Below are 9,599 nucleotides of genomic sequence, written 5' to 3'. Positions count from 1 at the left end.
ATTTCACTGGAAGTTCTAGCCATAGCAATCAGACAAGAAGAAATAAAAAGGGACTTCTGGCCAAGATGGAGGCATAGGTAGAAATGCTTCACATCCTTGCACAACCAAAAGGAGAATAACAACTAATCTAAAATCAGTAAACAACCTGAACTGCCAGAAAATAAAACTTCATGGAACTCAACAGCCAGGGAGTTAAAGAAACATTCAACCAGACTGGTAGGAGGGGCAGAGAGAGGCAGCCAAGCAGAGAGGACTTGCAGCAAGGTGGTGGGCCACATGGATGAGGCAGGGCTGGCTGAATGGAAACTAAAGACTCAAAGCTAACTCTAAAATATTGTGTGGGTTGCCACAATGGGAGAAGCTCCCAGTCTCACAGGACAGTTGGTTGGAAAGTGGGGCTAGAGTAGAGCAAGTGAGACACATTGTTCCCTCTTGGACCCCTCCCCCACATACAGTACCACAATGCAGTGATGTAGGTTGCCCCGCCCTGGTGAATACCTAAGGCCCCTCCCCCTTACAATATAACAGGAGCACTGAGACAAAAAAAATATGGCCCAAATGAAAGAATAGGTCAAAACTCCAGAAACAGAAGTAAGCAACAAAAAGAAAGCCAACTTATCAGATGCACAGTTCAAAACACTGATAATCAGGATGTTCACAGAAATGGTTGAGTATGGTTGCAAAATAGAGGAAAAAGTGAAGGCTGTGCAAAGTGAAATAAAGAAAAATATACAGGGAACCAACAGTGAAGGGAAGGCAACTGAGACTCAAATCAATGATTGGGAGCAGAAGGGAGAAATAAACATTCAACCAGAACAGAATGAAGAAATAAGAATTCAAAAAAATGAGAGACTTTGGAACCTCTGGGACAACTTTAAACGTTCCAACATCCAAATCATAGGGGTGTCATAAGGAGAAGAGGAAAAGCAAGAAATGGAAAACTTTTTTTGAAAAAATAATGGAGAACTTCCCCAATCTGGCAAAGGAAATAGAGTGCCAGGAAGTCCTGGAAGCTCAGAGAGTCCCAAAGAAGTTGGACCCAAGGAAGCACAAACCAAGGCACATCATAATTACATTATCCAAGATTAAAGAGAAGGAGAGAATCTTAAAAGCAGTGAGAGAAAAGGAGACAGTTGCCTACAAAGGAGTTCCCATCAGACTATCAGCTGATTTCTGAAAAGAAACCTTGCAGACAAAAAGAGGCTGGAAAGAAGTATTCAAAGTCATGAAAGGCAAAGACACTACATCCACAATTACTCTATCCAGCAAGGCTATCATTTAGAATGGAAGGGCAGATAAAGTGCTCCCCAGATAAGGTCAAATTAAAGGAGTTCATAATCACCAAGTCCTTGTTATATGAAATGTTAAAGGGACTTACCTAAAAAAAAAAGATGAAAAATATGAACAGTAAAATGACAACAAGCTCACAACTATCAACAACTGAACCTAAAAACAAAAACAAAAATGAACTAAGCAAACTAGAACAGGAACAGAATCAGAGAAATGGAGATCACATGGAGGATTATCATAGGGAGGGGGAAGGGTACAATAGGGGGAAAGGTACAGGGAATAAGTAGCATAAATGGTAGGTACAAAATCGACAGGAAGAGGTTAAGAATGGTATAGGAAACAGAATTCAAAGAACTTATATGTATGACGCATGGACATGAACTAATGAGAGTGAATGCAAGTGGGAGGGGGGTGCAGGGCAGAATGAAGGGGAAATATGAGACTACTGTAATAGCATAGTCAATAAAATATATTTTAAAAAGTTCCTATCACTTAGTGACGTCATAGCTTTTGTGATGTAGTGTGATTCATTACAAACTTGTTTGTGGTGATTCCTGTGTAAAAAAACCTGCAATGCCTTTCGTATAAAAGTATGGCACATACAGGTATGTACAGTACATAATACTTGATAATGATAATAAATAACTATGTTACTGGTTTACACATTTACCAACCTATACTTTTTATCATTGTTTTACTCTTTCATAAATAGAAAAGAGTGTATTCGTTCTCTTTATAAAAAAAGTTTGCTCTAAAACATGTTGTGCTATGCTGGCAGCAGTCACATATATCTTTCATGCACTGCATATCCTGATTGCATCATTTTCTCTTGTGCTTGATTTAATCTCACGTTTTGAACAGTAGCATGCTGTACAGGCTTGTAGCCCCGGAGCAATAGGCTATACCAGGGGTATCAAACTCATTTTCACCGGGGGCCACATCAGCCTCATGGTTGCCTTCAAAGGGCTGAATGTAATTTTAGGACTGTATAAATGTAACTGCTCCTTAACTAGGGGCAAGGAGCTCTACATTTGGCCCTTTGAAGGCAACCACAAGGCTGATGTGGCCCCCGGTGAAAATGAGTTTGACATCCCTGGCTATACCACATAGCCTAGGTGTGCAGTCTGTTATACAATCTAGGTTTATTTAAGTGTACTCTGTAGTGTTCTCACAATGATGAAATTGCTTAATGATGCATTCAGGATGTATCCCCATCATTAAGTGGCACATAACTGAATTTTATTCCTTTTTTAATGGCTGAATGCAGGATGAAAATCCTCTTAGCAGGTACAGTGCCAGCCCTCCATGCCACATTTTAAACAAAGGCCCCAGCAAAAATTGGTTGCCTTATAACTGGGTATAATGTTCCTAAACAGTCTTGCTGAGGCAGGCATTGGTGTAAGTACCAAGATTTTGGTGTAAGTATCCTCTTCATAGCTAATGGAGCATTGATTTTTTTTTAAGCAGCAGGCTCACAACTGCACTGAACCAACCATGACAGACCTGTTTCTTATTTTCCCAGTCTCTCTTACAGCCAGAAGTGGCTCTGGACAATGAGACCCAAAGTCTGCTGGACCTCAAGGAGATACGTCTAAAAATCTTTTGCTTTCTTGATACAAGTGGAGAGGCTACAAAAGAAAAAATTTGTAAATTGAAATGTTAACAAAGTAAAAAAAGGGAGAGGATAAAAATTGTAGGGACCTTTCTCTCATCTTTCTGCTCTAAACCCAGGCCAGGGTTGATGGCTGGAGCTGTAGTACTTGTCTCCCAATCATAAAGACTTGGCTATGTGGAGATGTAGGCCTTACATCCTTGAGGCATTGAACCTGTACTAGCACCTTCCTATGCAGAGAACTCTTGTATGAACAAGATAAATTCCTATTTGTTTCAGCCATTGAGAGACAGGCTTTCTGCTACTTTTCTAATAAGCAACTGATTGGCTTTCCCATACATGTCAGAGGCAGAGGGTCACAGCTGCCATGCAAAGAAAAATGTCTGTGGAAGGGATTCCTAAGGTACATTGTGGCTAACCTCTGACTGGAGTATAAGGCAGCACTTTCCTAACATGGCTATTGAATTATAAATATATAGTCTGTGTGGGCTTGCACAGGCATGAAGGTAACAGTTCTGGGGTTATCCTGTGTTTTTCTGCCCCTCTTGCATTAAGAAAAAAATCATTTATTTATATTTGTGGTAGTCAGCACATCCACGAAGGTTCCCCAGGGGCCTTTTGACCTTAGCTGTCATCAACTCACAGAGTGGTGCACTGCAGTGGGAGCCCTGGATGAAAGCCCAACTTTGGAGGATGCTAAAAAGAGCTAAAACATGTAATACCTACATTTTGCTTAATGTAGTGAGATAGGAGTAGGCAGATATAAGGGCCAAACCTGAATTGTTAATAAAAGCTTTAAGGAGTACCTTGAGTCAATAATAAGTTCCTTTTTATTTTAAAACATCTTGCCAATAAGGACATTCTCTACAGTATTTGCTTAAATATTTTCAGATTACTTTAAGATAATTAAAAAAGAATCTGGAGATTTCCCAAGGCCTTGCTTAAATGACTCACATGTAGAAAAATCACAATGTGCATAACGAGAAGCATAAAACAAAACTATGAGTGCCTAGAAATGACTTTGCTTTTGTTCTAAAGAATTTGAACTGAGATTATATTTTGAAATTGAGTAGGGAGGGATTTGGGTCTTTGGAAGTAGAACAAAAAATAAAGAGCTATGATTTGGGGATGATAAAATAGGTGAAAAAAACCTCAAATCTCTTATATTTATAGGTACCTTTCATATAATTTGGAACATGTCACAGGAGTGTGATAGCATAAATATATAAAAGGCATTTAAGTACTTTCAGTTTTCTAGGACTGCACTGAATTTTAACTATACATATTTACTAACACAGAGTAAGTAAGTGGATCTTGCCAGTTGATATTCCATAGACCCAGAGCAACAAAAGTGAGAATGGGGCAGAAATATATTAGACAAAAGCAAATGATAACTAAGACGGTATGAATTATAAATAAAGTAGATGATTAAGAATCCACACAAGGTGATTAAGGATCTTGAGATGGGGAGATTACCTGGATTGTCTAAGATGGCTCTAAGTCTGATCACCAGAGCCCTAAAAATGGGAATCAAGGAGGTGAAAGGAGGAAGTAGAAGGTGTGACAATGAAAACAAGATGGTACACTGCTGGCTTTGAAGATGGAAGGAGGGACCATGATACAAGTAATGCAGCTTCATAAGCTGGAAAAAGCAAGGAAATGGACTCTTCTCTAGAGCCTCCGAAAGAAACCATCCCTGCAGATACCGTGACTCCAGCCCTGTGACACTGATTTCAGACTGTTCCATGTGCACTTAAAGAAAACGTGTATTCTTCTGTTGTTGGGTGGAGTGTTCTAAAATATCAATTAGATCTAGTTGGTTGATAGAATTGTTCAGATCTTCTGTATTCTTTTTGGTTTTTGGTCTACTAGTTCTATTACTGAGACAGCAGTATTGAAGTCTCCAACTCTAATTGTGGATATTTTTTATTTCTCCTTTCAGTTCTGTCAGCTTTTGCTTCAGGTATTGTAAAGCTCTGGAATTAAATGCACACATATCTAGGATTGTGTGATGAGCAGTCCCTAAGAAGGAGAGTCCCAATGAAATGACCTCTTGAAGTTCATTCCTTTGTGTAATCCCTTCCCATTGAGTGGGGGCAGGACTTGGAACTTGTTTCTAACCAGTAGAATATGGAAAAGGTGATGGAGTGTCTCTCTCTTAATTAAGTTATGTTATATGTTAAAGATGAAATGTCACTCCCATAATTATTTCACATTATGTAAGGCTCCATCTTAGTAAATTGGAATGAGAGATTATTTTTGTTGAATTGATGAAGTAAGCAACCATGTTGGGGAAACCTATGTGGCAAGGAACCTTAGTCAGCCTCTAGGAACAGCAGGTGAACTCTCATGCCTCAGAGTAGCTGCCAATGGATGGCCAGAAACAATTCAAGGCCCTTAGCCATACTGCTGCAAGGAAATGAATTATGCCAAAAACCTGAATGAGTTTGGAAGTGAATCTTTCCCCAGTCAAGCTTATGATGAGGCTACAGCCTTAGCAGAAACCTGAATTGCAGACATTCTGAAGCAGAGAACCCAGTTAAGCTGTGCCCTGACTTCTGACCTACAGAAACTGTGAGATACTAAACGTATTGTACATTGTTTTAAGTGACTCAGCTTGTGGTGATCTGTTATGCAGTGATAGAAAACTAATACAAGATTGTAATGTCTTCTTGGTGGATGGATCAGTTATTATGATGCAGTATTGCTCTTCAGTCTTTCCAATTTTCTTTCCTGGGAAGTCTAACATGTTTGATGTTAATAAAGCCACTCTAGCTCTCTATTATTAATATTTACATAGTATACATGTTTTAATAATTTTACTTTAAACCTACCTGTATCAGAATATATGAAATGAGTTTTTTTCGGAAAATGTTTTTTAAAAATTTTTATTTATTTAATTTTAGAGGGGAAGGGAGAGAGAGAGGGAGAGAAACATCAGTGTGTGGTTGCCTTTGCATGCCCCATACTGGGGGCGTGGCCTGCAACCCAGGCATGTGCTCTGACTGGGAATTGGACCAGTGACCCTTGGTTTGCAGGCTGGTGCTCAGTTCACTGAGCCACACCAGCCAGGCAAATAATGTATTTTTATTGAGGTATAACAAACACATTATATAAGTTTCAGGTATACAATGTGATGATTCTATATTTGTATATATTACAAAATGATCATCACAATTAAGTCTAGTTAAACATCTATTACCTCATTTTGTTCTTTTTTTCCAACCACTCCCACCCACCCCAGCCATCTCACCCCCTACCCTCGATCCTACCCCCCCCCTTTGGCTTTGTCTATGTGTCCTTTATACATGTTCCTTGACGACCCTTCCCTATTTTCCCCTGTTATCCCCTCCTGCCACCCCTCTGGTTACTGTCAGTTTGTTCTTTATTTCAATGTCTCTGATTGTATTTTGCTTGCTTGTTTGTTTTGCTGATTAGGTTCCACTTATAGGTGAGATCATATGGTATTTATTTTTACCACCTGGCTTATGAAATGAGTTTCTTGTAGGCACTCATTTTGGAATCCTGTTTTTTTTATCCATTATGACAATCTCTTTTTTAATTGATTTATTTAGATCATTTATATTTAATGTAGTTATTGATATGTTTGGATTTAGGCCTACCATTTTATTATTTGTTTTCTCTTTGTTCCTTCTGTTTTTTGTTCCTCCATTTGCTCTTTCCCACCTCTTTTTCTGTTTCTCTGAGTATTTTTAGTATTCCATTTAATTTATTTCTTTGTATATTCTATGGAATACAGTATACATACTCAAGTTTTTACAGTATATCTAGGATCAATATTTACCAATTCAAGTAGAATATAGAAACTACTAACTTTTAGGACCCTTTATCTTCCTTCTTTTATGCTGTGGTTGTTTGTGTATTATATCTGCATACTTTGAAAATCCCATTAGACCATGTTGTAATTTTTGTTTTCAAAGAGCATATTTTAAATAACTGGTGAGGAGAACTTCTCTCAGCCATCCCTTTTTAGCAGGTCTATTAGCAATGGATTCTCTCATTCTTCCTTCTGTGGAGAATATCTTTATTTCACTGTCATTCTTGAAAGCTGTTTTTGCTGGACGTATTATTTTGGGTTGACAATTCTTTCAGCACTTTAAAAATGTTGTGCACTTCTTTACGACCTCCTTGGTTTGTAATGAGAAATTCATAGTCATTTGGATTATTACCCTGAATGTAATGTGTCATCTTTGTCTTTCTGCTTTAAATATGTTTTCTTTGTCTTTCTTTTCAATAGTTTAAATATAATATGCCTAAGCATTAATTCATAATTTGTCCTGTTTGGAGTTTGCTGAGGTTCTTGAATCTACAGGTTTATGTTGTTTGTTAAATTTGGAATGTTTTCAGTGTTTATATAGTCACATATGTTTTTTTCTCCATCACTTTTTCTCTTGTCCTGAGATTCCAAAGGCATGAATGTTAGACCTTTCGTTATTATTGTACAGGTCTTTGTGGCTATGTTCATTTACTTCTCAAATTTTCATCTTTGTTGTTAAAGTTGGATAATTTCTCCTCATCTATCTGCAAATTTACTGACTCTTTCGTCTTCATTTTGTTATTGAGCTCATCTAGTTACCTTTAAAATTTCAGTTATTATATTTTTCAGTTATAACATTTCAATTTGTTTCTTCTTTGCTGAGACTTTTTATCTTTCCATTCATTTCAAGATGGTTTGTTCTTACTTATTGAAACATTTTTTAAATATTTTATTTATTTATTTTTAGAGATGGAAGGGGGGGGAGAGAGAGAGAGAGAGAGAGAGAGAGAGAGAGATATCAATGTGCGGTTGCTGGGGGTCATGGCCTGCAATCCAGGCATGTACCCTGACTGGGAATTGAACCTGCAACACTTTGGTTCGCAGCCCACGCTCAATCCACTGAGCTATGCCAGCCAGGGCTTATTGAAACATTTCTATAATATCTGCTTTAAATTCTTTCTTTCTAGGTAACTCAAACATTTGTGTCCCATATCACTTCAGCATTGGTGTTGAAATTTTTATATTCTTCGTGTGCTGAAATTTTTGGGTTGTATCCTGCACATGTTTAATATTATGCTATTGGATCTTATATCTTGCTTTAATCTTAAAGGGAAATATCCATATATTTGTTTTAGTTTGTAGTCAACATGGCTGGGTCCAGATCACAAGTTCTGAACTGCCTTCTGTGGATCATGGCTCCAAAGTCAATTCAGTTTTCAAAACTTTTGTAGTGTTTAAATCTGTACCACAGGTGTTTTATCCAGTGGCTAGTCTAGGATCTGGGTGATCTGTTTCTTAGTTCAGTTATTATAGTCTTTGGTATGTCAAGATCAGATCTACATGGAGATCAAGGTGGATCTAGGAGTTCATAATGACTTTGTAGGATTCTTTCTCCAAACTCCTCACTCTCCACAGTTTTCCTGCCTGATACTTTGCAGTTCCTTGGAGTTCCCCATTTTGATCCTTTGACAAGAAATCTGAGTCTTTGTTTACTCCTCTCTGCTTTGCACTTCCTGCAACTTTGCCCATGTCTGGGGCCAAGCAGCAGGAGGACAGAGAAAGATAAAAAATGTCAATGGGGTTTTCCCCTCACTATCTTGGAACCACAGCTACTCTAACCCTATCAGAAGGTTCCTCTCTCCCTTAGCATTTTAAGCACTCGATAGCGCTGCTTCCTCCATTGTCACTGTCATAGGGAGATTGCCTATTGGCCAGGGTATGAGAGAATTGAAAAAAAGAAAAAATGGTGTACTCCCCCACTTTCTCTGGATTTTAAGAGATCTATTTTCTACTCTTACTGGTATTCTCTCTCCATATCTATGCCCCCTTCTGAGTTTTGGGCTGTCTTAACTGCAATCTAGTGGCTAGTGGAGGAAAAAATTGGTAAACTCGTTGCCAGTTCTTATACTTCAAATTCTGGTGTTCGTTCCCAATTTACCTGATACAATTTATGTTTTAAAATCCTTAAACAGTTGCTCCATGCATTCTACTCAGGTTTTATAGCTGCATTCAGTGGGAAAGAGTAGGTTAAATGTTATCATTCTGTGTTAACTAGAATCATGACCCTTGTATTGTATAGGTTAGTTTTCATACACAAATGTGTACAGATAATGGAGTGTTTTCTTTGGTGTATATTTGTGTTGGGATTAACCTTTTCATATACTATCTCAGGCAACAACTTTATACTGTAAATACTCTTCTGCATATCTATTGCTATGGAAGACACCCTCAACCTTAGTACCTTAAAATAACATAAATCATTTTATCATTGCATAGATCCAGGGATTGATTAAGAAGCTAGGTGGTTCTTCCTTGGGGTGTCTCAGATGTTTACAGTAAGATGGTGGCTGAGAATTAAATAATTTGAGGGCTCACTCACTCATGTGTGTGGCATATGGGCTGGGAACACTAAAAAAAGCTGGGGTTCCTGTGGTGTCTATCTCTATTTCTATGTGGTTTCTCCAGCATGGCAGCTTCAAGGTAGATAGATTTCTTTTTTTATTTTCTACACTTACTGAGATATAACTAATATATAACATTGTAAGTTTAAGGTATACAATGTGTTGATTTGATACATTTATATATTACAATATGGTTACCATCATAATGTTAACTAACACTTCCATCACATCAACGAATTAGCATTTCAATTTTTGTGGTGAGAACATTTAAGATCTTCTCTTTCAGAAACTTTCAAGT

The sequence above is a fragment of the Phyllostomus hastatus genome, unplaced genomic scaffold, assembly GCF_019186645.2.
Source record: "Phyllostomus hastatus isolate PE091 unplaced genomic scaffold, TTU_PhHast_1.1 phas_scaffold_200, whole genome shotgun sequence".
NCBI classification, from domain to species: Eukaryota; Metazoa; Chordata; class Mammalia; order Chiroptera; family Phyllostomidae; genus Phyllostomus; species Phyllostomus hastatus.
The sequence above is the reverse complement of the archived record's forward strand: the minus strand, read 5'-3'. Positions refer to the sequence as shown.